We start from the raw sequence: 13,563 nt of genomic DNA, 5'->3' as shown, positions 1-13,563 counted from the left end.
CATACAGTACATGTGCTGTGAAGATGGGTAAAAAAAAATGCACTTTTCATAACTACACTTTTACCAATACAGTATTTTAGTGGTGTACATTAACACAACTCATTTAATGGTGTGCATTAACACAAATGTGTTAGTAGCTGCAAAGTGTTAGAACAACAGTAAAGTATTAATGAGTCCTCATCATGGAATTTGCAAATTGTAAAATTGTATATAGTGTTTACAAATGTACTTCCTGTATCTACAGTACATGCAAATATGTTAATTGCTACAGTATGTACTATCAATGACATTTCTTTATGTAAATCTTAAACTTTATGTTATAATTACTGTTGTGCTGAAAATGTGAGCCATTTTCCAACATGGAAATATTATATACAGGGTGTTCGGAAAGTCACTGTGCATTTATGTATATTTATTAACACACATGTTTCAATATATAATTCATGATGTAAACACAAATGATAATTATAAACAATGTTGACAATGACCACCGTTAGCATCAAGACAGGCTTGGATCCTTTTTATTTTGTTTCTAAACTCCTCTATATAAATAAGTGCACAGTGACTTTCCGAACAAAATATGGAGTCTTTTCATAAAGCAGCAAAACCAGTGGAGAAGTGAGCCTGTGGAGAAGTTGCCCATGGCAACCAATCAGCTGCTCTGTATAATTTTATACTATTCAAATTAGAAATGTTACCTCAATGCTGATTGGTTGCCATGGTCAACTTCTCCACTGCTTCACTTCTCCACTGTTTTCACTGTTTTATAAAAAGTGCAGTGACTTTCCGAACACCCTGTATAATAATTATATGGATAGTGCAAAGTATGCATTCCCAACTTCTGTCTTCATGGCACATTAACAGTACAGGTTTTAGTGATATCCATGCTTGAGCACAGGTGACTTAATTAGTACTTCAGTTAATTTGACTTAACCATATGTGCTCAAGTCTGGATATCCCTAAAACCCAGACTGTAAGTGTAACTTGATGACCGAAGTTGGGAATGCCTGGTGTAAAGATTACTCATAAATTCCAGTGTGTTCAGTTTCACTTTTTAATGCATAATAATGTGTATTGGATGGGTTTTGTGTTTACAGAACCAATGTGTCTTCTTGTAATTGTTGCTGCCTTGTAAAACTGAAGGGTTTTCTGTAATATTGATGCTGTGTTGAGTTAAAGTCTGCACAGATTATGAAGCAATAAAGTTGTGTTCCTTGAGTACTTCTCTTACAAGTTAGTTTACTGTGGGACCTTGTTTCTGCTGTTGCTAAGCTGCAGTTTCTTGCTAAGTCATCTTTCTCCTCTACGTGTGCATGTCTTTGGGATGCCTCTGTCACACTGATCTAATAATCTGTATCATGTTTTGTTTTGGTTTTTATTTTACAAATATTACAGCCATTGTCATAAGGATTGCAAAGGAAAAAAAAATCAAAGTTTCCAGCAGTTTACAATATTATTTAAACTGAAACCCAATTGTAAACCAGAAGTTCATGACGATCGATTTCAAATTGCCCTGCTATGTTACTTATAGTACACTTTACTGATTGTCAGCAGTTTTCTCACAGGATTTGAACCATCAATAATATTACTGTAAAAGCAAAACTAGGCATGTTTTGTTTTAATATTATAGTACATTCTGCTTTGATAAGCCGCTATTTAGTAAACATGCCTCTGGGAGTTTTTCACTTCTAAATATTCCAAAGCACGTTAGGAATTTGCTCAGCTACTATTCTTCTGTTTGTGTATTGATGTGTGGAACTGGTATGAAAAGTATGCATTTTAGCTTTCATAAATAGAGCCATATAATATATTTTCTAGTAAATGTACAGCTGGAAAGCATTTTACTCACTTCACTGAAAGCCTGCATTCCCACTAACAGACTAGTTAAAGTTCCCAGGGGGCACAAAGGAACGCAGACTAGAAACACATTGGGATGAATATCTGTTTTGAATTGATCTAGCAGAGGCGTTTGCCTCACTGTATGCACACAAATACATCAAGTCCTCCACTTTTTTTATTTATTTTTTTATTTTTAGGGGTTGTTTCCTGGTTATTTTTATTCAGCCTTCAGCATATAGCACCAATTTATTAGCCATTTTCTGAACATTTTCTGCTGTAGTACCATATATAAATTTCTCTGGAGATACAGATATATGTAAAATAGAGCCTCTGATACTGGAAAAATTGCTTTTCCATCGCTGGAGGTCAATATCCTCTTAGCCAATCACAGACTGCCATTCCACACTTATTAAAAAATATTTGCCTATTCACATAAAGTTTAAAAAAAAAGAGAAATCAGAAAATTATTTATGGTGATTCTAACTGAACAAAAATAGCTCCTATTGATAGCTTTCCTCCTAAAAATCCATATGTATGTAGTAAATTTAGGATTGCTTCCTTTCCGGTTGGTTCCCTAAGAAAATGCGTGACACAAACAATACATTCTTCGCATCATTACTGTTTATTGGTAGTAACACATAAACAGACAATGCCTATGCATTGCAGCAACAATGTAGCTGGCTACAGCTATGGGGGTAATTCCAAGTTGATCGCAGCAGGAATTTTTTTTTAGCAGTTGGGCAAAAACATGTGCACTGCAGGGGGGGGGGCAAATATAACATTTGCAGAGAGAGTTAGATTTGGGTGGGTTATTTTGTTTCTGTGCAGGGTAAATACTGGCTGCTTTATTTTTACACTGCAATTTAGATTGCAGATTGAACACACCCCACCCAAATCTAACTCTCTCTGCACATGTTATATCTGCCTCCCCTGCAGTGCACATGGTTCTGCCCAACTGCTAACAAAATTCCTGCTGCAATCAACTCAGAATTACCCCCTATATTTCCTACCAATTGTTGCAATGTAATCAGAATTATGATGTTTATGTATTCTTATTGTTGTGTTTCAGCTGTTATTAAGTGAATGAAAATGCACCTATTCGAATTTCTAGCTGTGTTGTGAGGAAATATAAGATAAATAAACCTTTTCCCCATTTGCAGTGGATATTAACTTGCTATTAGTCACTGTAATGAGTTTAAGTATATATGTGTTAATTAGTTAGGTTATCATAAAACATGTTCCCAGTGTATTTATTTACAGTATTAACATTTATTTCTATCTCACCAGCATACTCTGCAGTGCGTTAGTTTGTTTCATTTTTCCTTATATTTGAACCACTTCATAACCTTTATTAATAAGGTAGTCAGTGTTGGTTGCCTTTTAATTTCCTCTATATAATTCATATTTTCAGTTCCAAAACCTTTCTTAACAAGCACTAAGGGCCGGATGTAGTGCAGTGTGAGACGGCCGGAGCTCCGACATTCTAGGCCGAACTCAGACGTTTTTTGAGGCAACAAACATTTTCAAGGCAAAACCAACCTGATTTTGCCGTGAAAATGATTGCCGCTTTAAAAACATGTATGAGTTCGGCTGGAATCTCGGCGCTCCGGCCGTCTCACACTGCATTACATTTCTGTGAATAATCTAAATCATACTTGCCTACTTTTGAAAACTAGAATCAGGGAGATTACAGTAGCATGTGCCGCATGCCGCCAAGGGGGGCATGTCAAACGCTACCCAAAGGGCGTGTCTAGTTCTACAAATGGGCGTGTCTATGCTTAAATGCTTGTTGTTGCAAGATATTTCTATATAACATTGGTAACAATATATTTTGGGAAGTTTTGCAAGTATTGATACTAACATTACTGCCTGAAATACAGGGTTTCTTATTTGCAATATGTTTTCGCTTTGATATTTATTTTCTTCTCACTCAGTACAATATGCATAGTAAATGTGATTCCTACTGTATGCAATCAATTACAAATGCATGTTGACTGTGTGTGAATTTATCCATAAACATATACGTAAATAATTATTTTGGTGTAGTAGATGTTATTTTTATTGTGAACACTGGATTGTCTGCGTCTTGTAGGCACTACCTATATTTATTGGATGTGCTATTTTCCTTTCCATTACAGCATTAACCAAATCATTACAGACACCAGATACTCTAATTAAAGAAATGTGTTTAACTACAGAAAGATTACTAACAACAATTCATAGTGCTGAAACACACTACCCGGCTTTTGCCGGCTGGGAAAAAGCCGGACAGCTTTTTCCCGTGCCGGCATTGTAGTTAACAGTGTGAGGGGTAGGGTCCCTTCACATTGCACGGGCCCGGCCTGGATGTCGGGTTGCAGCCGGGTCTCACCACTGGAAGGTCCGGCGGCCGGGCGGCCGCCGGGCCGTCTTTGGAGCCAGTAAACCGTGTGTGTGAAGGGGAGCTTTCACACACAACGGTTTTTTCTGAAGCCGTGTCTGATGCTGCGCATGCGCACAGCATCACACACGGCTCAAAGCCGTCCTGTGTGACAGACACTGCCGGTTTCTCCCGGATGGCAAAAAGCCGGACAAAGTTTGTCCGGCTTTTTGCCATCCGGGAGAAACCGGCCAGTGTGTTACAGCCATTACACCAGCAGCAGCAGCAGCAGCAGCAGCACAGGCACACTATGGGTCAGTGCACTCCAGCACAGATAAGAGGAGTGTGTGATCAGGCACTGCTGTCACTCTCTCAGGGGTTACACATGGGGGGTAAAGAGAGCCGTCAGCAGCAATTCCTGAGCAGCTACAGCAAATCACTGTTCTTGCAAAGAAACTCCTTAGTGTCACCCCTGACAGAATCTGAAGAATCCGGGAGAATTGACCTATAAAGCAGGGCACCAGGAGATTTATGGCCGAAACGGGAGGCTCCCGCAGGATGCGGGAGGGTAGGCAACTATGATCTAAATGTGTTTTAGAATGAGAGGTGTTCTTTTGTGCAGTCTTCTCTTATAAGGGTAGATGTATGGATAACTTGCCCGTATACATTTTATTTGCCAGCATGCAGGATTACCTATTTCCCGGGACAGCTCTTCTGGTACAGATCTGTCCTGGCAATGCACAGACTTCAAGGTTTGTGACCCAGGAGTTAAAAAGCGCCTTCATCAGGCAGCGCATGAGAAAGGTGCAGGAGAATATTGTGAAAATAAGCCTTTATGCTATAGACTTTTGTAGCTAACACCATATATTGATAGTGGTGGATAGTGGCCAATGTTACGGTTTCCAGGTCAGGTTGAATGCAGGCACAACGCAGCCCTATAGAATACTATGGGGCTTGCTGTGACCTTTTTAATACACATGGGGAGGTTTTACTGCATGTTACCTTTTAAATTCATACAGCCTGCACACAGGCTGTACGTTAAATTACTGTAGCATGTGTAAACAAGTTTATTAGTGGTAAAGTTGTGTGATCAAGTTCTGTTGGCTACTGTGTATGCGTTGTTAATGCATGTTCTTATATAACAATGTTTCAAGAAGTGTACCGCAATTCAATAAGCCAAACATATGAATTCATTCTGTATCTGGTGAACATGGTAAAAAAACATCTGGCATGGTGAACACATTGACTGGATGGATTCTGTTGCTCCTAATAGACATCTGTTGTGACCAAACTGGGGAAGTGTTTATTGAACTGTGCAAGGCACGGACTATATTGTGTTTGTAGTAAACAGTTCAATAATTACATTTGTTGACTCAGCAGACAACACATAACTGATTTGTCTTAGTCTTAGCCGCAATGATGTGCTTGTGCTGGATTTAAGAAGTTTAGTAGATTTCTCATCTAGTTTACATAATGCATAAATGTTTTCTATAGAGCAGCTCTTTTCCATGTTAGTGATAAGGAAGCACGTGGCATACAAAGTAGAAGTTCAAAACATTTAATAAAAGCAGGATCTGCCCTAGTGAGCTTACATCAGTGATGGGTAGAAGGGGTGACAGGGCTGCAAGTAGCCCACTCAGCAATTACCTGCAGCACCCAGCTCCTTCAGCTAATTACTGAATCTAAAGCTGTGGGTGAAGCCTTCTAGGCCATAACACATTCACAGTGGTGCCAACAACCATGCTGAGACCAGGTACTGGTTAGGGGGGCGTGAACAATGCAGGGAGGTGTGGCCAAATAGGAAATATTAAAATAGTTTCTGTGCAGCCCGCAAAGCAGGGGATGCTGGATGGGAACCAATGTGTGGCGGCGCCCACTGCTAAGTCGGGGTAGCTGGTGCAATCACAACCCCCTGCACATTATGTGGGGAGAGAGAGGACACTGCTATTGCCTCTCTCTCCCAATACAGCACACAGCAGCATGTGCTGTGCTGGGGAGAGAGGCTGCTCCGTCAGCAGTCAGTCCTCTTTCTCCCCGCACCCAAGTGATTGCACGCTGACTACCACTAGGAAGGAGGGGTAGCAGGCAGGGGTGTATCTACCTATTGGCCAGGATGGCACTCGCCAGGGGCGCCAGGCAAGGAGGGGGCGCCGCCTGGCTGTGCCACCCGCGGCCAAAGGATATAAAAGCAGTACTGTCACACTGTAGCTGGTGAGAGTCTGTTACTGCTGGAGCAGCGCTGGTGTCCGGCAGCACCGCACTTGTATTCAGACTCAAAATAAACTACAGCTCACAGCAGCCCTTGTTGCTGAGAGCTCCCGGCAGCAAGGGCTGCTGGGAACTGTAGTTTATTGTGAGTCTGATTACAAGTGCGGTGCTGCTGGACACTAGTCTGATCACTAGTGCAGTGCGGTGCTGACGGACACCGGCGCCGCACTGGCAGTAACAGACTCTCACCTGGTAGACAGCAATTGTTATGTAGCACAGTGCTATAGATCTATTTGTTGTTGAAGATAATAAAAAAGTGTCAGTGTTTGGGAGAAGGGACTGTAGTACCTGGAAAACTACACGATTCTCATGCATGTTAGATGTAAGTAAGTAGTAAGTAAGCGAAAACTTTAACTTGTTGAGTGTAATAAAGAAAATACAAATCTTACCTAGTTCAAGGCCAGGTTCAAGGAAATGTATATCAGTTAATTGTATAATTGATCATTTTATCTTGGAAGTGATGGCACCCTGATGTTTTTTTCTAACAGGAAGTACTTTTACCACCCAACTAATGGTGTTTGGTTAATGGCTGGGTCCATTTGAGGCTCATTTCACAGCAGCTCATTAGCATTTCATTCAGGATGCAGTCAAGATGCCGGCGTTTGGCATGCCGGCGTTTGGCATCCCGGCGGTCGGAAAGCTGACGCCAGCATGCCGAAACTGCTCGGAATGCTGATGCTGGCATCTCAACATAGATAGCGATGCAGAATGCCAAAATCCGGATCGCCACATGGGAGGGTTAGGGTTAGGCTGCGAGGGTGGGAGGGTTAGGCTGCAGGGAGGGAGATTAGGAAGGGTGGGTTAGGGTTAGGCACCACTGAAGAGGCTTTTTTTTGGGGGGGAGGCGGGTTAAGGTCAAGCTGTGAGAAAGGTGGGTTAGGGGGGAGGGATGGTTTAACGTGAATACGAGACACTACTGTGCGGTGTAATGTGAATGAGGGACACTACTGTATGGCATAATTTGAATTGGAAGTACTGTTGTGTCCACGCCCTTACCCCACAAGACCATGCCCCATTTCCAACACTCACACCTTATTCCAAATGTGTGTAGGGGGGGGGGGGGGCGCCAGGCCCTTGCTTTGCCAGGGGCACTCGGACCCCTAGATACACCCCTGGTAGCAGGACCCGGGCCCCTTAAAGAGTATTTCCGCCCTCTTGGCGCCACTGCAGATACAGTAACTCATATTTATTTCATTGAAGCAAGGAGTTTTAGGCAAGCCCTGTTATGCATCAATGAGCAGATAAGTTTTCCCTGTCGTTGCCTCTTTTTTTTTTCTATCTCTCCCCATTTTAATTCCTTTCAATCTTTCTATGCTGTCTCTTTCCCCCGTCTCTCTCCTCTCCCTTTCTCTGGCAGTTTCTATTCGCTGATACTCTTGGGTTAGTGCAATAGAGCTTGGTCCCGCTCTCTCCCTCACCCGGGCCCTCAGCACCTCATCACTGTCCTCCACCCTTATCACACCAGCCCCTCATCACCTTCATCTGCCTCTCATTACCTTCCACAGCCCCTCATCAACTTCCGCAACACACAGCTCCTATTCACGGTCCACAGCTGTTCATCCCCATCCTCAGCCCCAGATCACTTTCCCCAGCACCTGATCACAGTCCACAGCACCTCATCACAGTCCTCAGCCCCTGGTCACCTCCCACAGAACCTGATCAATTTCCTCAGCACCTGATCACCATCCACAGCACATTATACAGCTGAGCCTCTTACCTCATCTCCATTATCTGCAGCCTGCTAGGCTCTGCCGCAATGAATTATCAGTAACTTACATTTACATTTGATGTAAAACTGCAGCATCAATATCTGTAGGGTCACTCCTGGGTTGCATTTCAGCCACCTGATGGATCCCAGTGCTGCAGGCTACATGGACACTCAACTGGAAGAAACAACCTGGACCTCAAGTCAACCCTGTATGCTAAACTCTTCTCCCGAGTCCCGACTGTGGTGGCACCCAGAAGTTTTGTTTTCTGGTTTGCATACCAGGGACGCACCCTCCAGGACACCCCTCTGTCCGGGTCCAGGACCTCAGTACCATCAGTCCTCCCTTGATGGTGGCCATGGTTATAATGCTGAAATAAGCAACAATGTTTTTGAAACAGAGGGTTAGGTGCCATTGTAGGGAGTATGTAGCAGACGATAGTCTAAGTAAGAGAAGGAGAAGCACATGAACGAAGAGGGCCTACCCATCAGCGCTTACATTAAAAAATGGAGGGCAGACAGACATTGGAAACACAGGTAGAGTAGACAGTGAAAATGGAACAGAGGGTTAGCATGAGAGATGGCAAGTTTGATGAAGATGTGGGTCTTGAAAACCCATTTGAAGTTTTGAAGAGAGGTGGAGAGTCTGATCTGATCTTACTTTTACTCCAGATTCATTCCCTCCAGCATGGTCCTGCCCTGTCTTTTTCATAAGTTGCAGCATCGGCAGTCACACTGTGATCGGGAGGGTGCACATAGAGCCTTACATACACAGTACAGTGCACATCAGTAACCAGTGACTGCATTTGTCTCAGTTGGGGCGGTGAAGTAAATTATTGTACAGTAAGTGTGCTGCTGGGGATACATATGGGAGTGTGGATGGCAGGGTGAATAAAATGTTTGAGGATTTTTATTTTTAATTAAGTTCACTTTAGTTTGGATGTGCACGTGACAACGTATTATTTTTAGCAGAAGTCAACTGTAATAATAAAATTATTTTGAATAGACACATCTCTGGCAAATTACATCATGACTATTCCTGTCTTAGGCATAGTTTCAAAAGTGGTAGAAAGTCTGATCAGCCAGAAGTCACATTTACTGTATTTGTCACTCATGACTTGTTACAATAATACATCTTCTGATATGTTATTACAGATCAATATACACTTCTTTGACCAAATGTAATTTTAACTAACTAAGGGTAATGTCCAGCCAGTTTAAGCTTAGAGTGTATCAGGTTGCCATTCACTGGCTTGTAGTCTCAATTTGGATCCATTCATAAAACAAAAATTATATCTACTGTATAGTGATTTAAGTCATCAGGCTTGGCTGTGCAATGGCAACATCTACATTTTCATGCAGCGAGGTGCTGGGCCATGGAACCCAATATGCATAAACAGGCCACACTCGCTGCTGATAAATTATGCTAATAGTGCAGTCAAAACCCCATCCTCCTTGCCATGAACAGAATGGAAATCTACAGTAGGAAGGGGATTGCTCTTCATGAGGGATACGGTCATTAGGTCAACCACACATAGGTCGACAGTCATTAGGTCAACCACTATTGATGGACATGCATTAGGTCGACATGGTCATTAGGTTGGCATGAACAGGGTCGACATGGAAAAAGGTCGACATGAGGTTTTTTTTTTTAAAAAAATCCTTTTTTTGAACTTTTTCATACTTTACAATCCACGTGGACTATGATTGGGAATAGTAACCTTCGCTCACCTTGCCTGAAACGACACCCAAAAAAAACAGCAACCCTCATGTCGACCTTTTCCATGTCGACCTTTTCCATGTCGACCTAGTGACCATGTCGACCTAGTGACCATGTCAATCTGATGCATGTCGACCAATAGTGGTCGACCTAATGACTGTCAACCTAAGTGTGGTCGACCTAATGACCCATACCCCTTCATGGACATTCTGGGAGAGTAGACAAGCATTAGTGAATAATCTACCTGTTCAAGTTACAGTAGACGAGTGTTTCATGACACATCTTGCTGGATTCCTGAGCAGCAATCACATTTTGATGGCTCAGGAAAAGGTTACATTTTGTAGCTTTTTTTGTGGGCAAAACATCTGCTTTGTGTAAACAACAGAATAAAATATTTCACATTAGTGAAGTTACCCACGCTACTATATCAACAAACAGAGATTTTCATTACAAATCTAATCAGGAGGCCTTAGATGACTCTTTCGCACAGATTCTTTTAATAACCATGTTAGAAAAATGTGATAATAAAATGTGTTTATCATTATTGCTATTTCCAAACCTGCATTTCAGTGGTTTCAATGTTTTAGCGGTACAGGGCACAGTTTAAGGGCTTTGTGTATGCAATAATGAAACAATCTGAGGTTGAATGATTTTTACAGCATTTTATGGTGCACACACAAATGCGAGTAACCTATGATAAGGACAAACAGTAAATCTACACTTTATAATGTTTAACTGACATTGTTTGAAGGACAAAACAAGTTGTAAAGGAATCTTGTTAATTTGTTATTGTGTCTGTAATATAATTATCATTCAGGTTTAAGGCACACTGGTTATCTGAATTTTATCCTTACTGAAAACCTGGTAGGATAGTACAGTACATGGGCTGCTAAGATAGATGCGCAGATCATAATGGGTTGGGGATGGGAGACCGGCGCTTGGGATCCCGGAGGTCAGCATACCAAGCCTTGGATTCTGGCAACAGAATGCCGGAACGGGGAGGGGTGAGCGCAACAAAGCCCCTTGCTCGCCACAGGTTCTATCGGCACTCTATCATACCTCCCAACTGTCCCAATATTTGGGTCTGTCCCTCTCCGCTGATCGCAGTGACCCGCAGTGGGGGGGGAGCAGTTGGGAGGCTTCTTTGTCATTTGCTGCTCTGCTTAGTGCAGAGCAGCGGTGAATAGACATTGTGCACATGGCACAGCGTCTATTCACGAGAGACAGAGGGACTGGGGCATGCCAGCAGCTCATAGAGCACTGGGCATGTTCCCACAGGGATGAAATACGGCTCACGATCATGGTAATCCTGCAAAGCCACGCTCCTTTATTCACAAGCCACACCCCTTTTCAGTCGGGTGCGGCTTTGCCAAGCCAGGGTGTCCCGAGTCTCCTTCAAATGATGTTGAGAGGTATGCTCTATGGGTGTCATGGACTCCCACGAGTGGGAATAGTCCCCGTGGGTCGGCATTCTGTCTTCCGGCATTTTGATTGCTCCGGATTCTGGCGTCGGCATGGTGACCGCTAGGATCCTGAGCGGCGGACACATGACTGCATCCCTTCATAATAGTATAGTAGACATTCTCTGCAAATTGCACAGAAATGACAAGTCCCAGTCAATGTTTCCATAGATTACAGAAGATATGAATACATACAGTTATTTTTGGAGAAAGATTGTAGCCTAAAAATGGGACGTACATTCAGAAAGCAAAATGTACCTTTCGACTGCAAGCTATGCCTTTTTATAGGCTCAGAGAATATGATCTTAGAAAATATTACAGAGAGCAAAGTTGTTACAGGACATGTAGCAATTGATCAGGTTTAAGCCTTTAATGCAGAACGACTGATAAAAGTTTGCACAAAATTATTGCTATGCATCAGAGGTGTCACTGGGAGGGGTGCGGAACACACCCAGGTGTCACAAGTCCAGGGGGGTCACCAAAATGCTGGCTCCTCTACAGTGAATGGAAGGCCGGCTGCTGCACTGTGACACTATCATGCAGCGCATGGCTACTCTCCCTGGCAAAGTTTCTGGGTGCAGCTCAGCATCTCTGGGAATACTGGGCAAGGTCCTGTAAATGTAAACGTTAAGAGGTATTAAGGCAAATATGCAGGTCCACACCTTTCTCCATAGTTCTTGGCTGCTTTGTGCAGTCATCTTCTGAGGTTCATGTCCCAGGAGAAGGACTCTGGGTACTACAATTTAGCACAAATATCAACATGCAGGTTGGGCAGAGTAAATTCAACACAAGTGAAACCAAAATCCCAAACTTCTTACACCAACTGTTTAGTAATAGCACCAGAGCTCGATTGGGACTAAAGATTGGCCCTGGGATTAAAAGTACACAGGCCCAGATCCAGGAGCATATTAAGAGAGGAGAGGGCCCATGTGCAGGCACTCTCCTGTCTAGCACGCAGCAGTAGTGACTAACTCTGAGCACTAGGTGGTACGCAGGTCTTCAGGAAAATCGCGTGGTTGCCATTTTGTCAGGCATTTTTACCTGCTGCGCATGCACAAAACACTGGGAAATTGTCCACCGTGCCATTTTTCCAGAGACCTACTGTATGCACCACAGAGAGTCACTGTCACTGCCGCAGGACTCCATAGAGGTATTTAAAAAATGGGTGCAGGTTGTGTGGTGTGTGACTCTTTGGACTCAAGTTGCCAATGGCACCCATAGATAGGCCAATGGCAACAACAGCAATGGTGTCCAGCTCCTGGAATCCACTTCATAGTTCCTCCGCCAGCTCCCAGGCTCCTCCAGTATGTGCAGGTTAGCATCATGACATCAGGTCACACCTTACATCCATCCTGTTAAGCAGAGTGCCGGGAGACAGAGCTGCTCAGAAAGACCTCGAAATGACTGAGCCTCTGACTGTGAAATGGGCGCTGGCACATCAGACTATCAGCCCATCTAGCCTGAGCCTGAATAGCACCTTGCAGTTGTGTGAACACTAATATGCAGTTTTGGAAGAAAATATCTGGGATAGTGTGTGAGTAATACATTTTCCTATAATGAAAGCTACATCGGTAATTAAGTAAAAATGTAATGAACAAAAGTAATAAAAGGTGGTATATCCAGAACTGGTTCAGTTTTCACTTGTGTAAAAGGCATCCCTAGATATAGAACAGCATTCATTTCTACACAGTGGGGCAAATGTATTAAGCCTGGAGAAGTGATAATGCAGTGATAAAGCAGTGATAATTGGAAGGTGATAATGCACCAGCCAATCAGCTCCTTACTGTAAATTAACATATTGGATCTGATTGGCTGGTGCGTTATCACCTTGCACGTGATTTAGGACCCTTCTACAGTATATTTTTGTAATCTAATAGATTATCTATTTTAACCTGCATGTCTTTCTTATATTGTATATTTGCCTATAAAAGTACTCAGTGATAAAATCTCCTATATGACTTCTGGTGATTATGTGACTTGTTTTAACTAGCAATATAAGGACAGTTTATGGATCCAGAAACCTGCTCTATACAGTACAGTATAGCATTATAAAGCTACAATAAAGTAACTTTCCACTTTCAGAACAGGTTATGTTAAGGAGGTTTATTTTTCCCCTCCACCATGTTTTCTAAGTCATTGCTTTAGCTTGTTTCCAATTTTTTTTTTTTTTTAGCATTAGGAAGACTTTTTTTTTTACTTTGGTGCCGCAATA

At 42.6% G+C, this 13,563-nt stretch overlaps 1 protein-coding gene across 2 annotated transcripts in view; it reads left to right on the top strand.

Moving 5' to 3' along the window:
• TMEM100 (transmembrane protein 100) overlaps positions 1-13,563 on the top strand; it is a 98,738-nt gene that overhangs the window by 73,506 nt on the left and 11,669 nt on the right. The window lies entirely within an intron of this gene.

This window comes from Pseudophryne corroboree, chromosome 3 (genome assembly GCF_028390025.1).
Source record: "Pseudophryne corroboree isolate aPseCor3 chromosome 3, aPseCor3.hap2, whole genome shotgun sequence".
Lineage (NCBI taxonomy): Eukaryota > Metazoa > Chordata > Amphibia > Anura > Myobatrachidae > Pseudophryne > Pseudophryne corroboree.
This window is presented reverse-complemented; position numbering and strand designations above follow the sequence as displayed.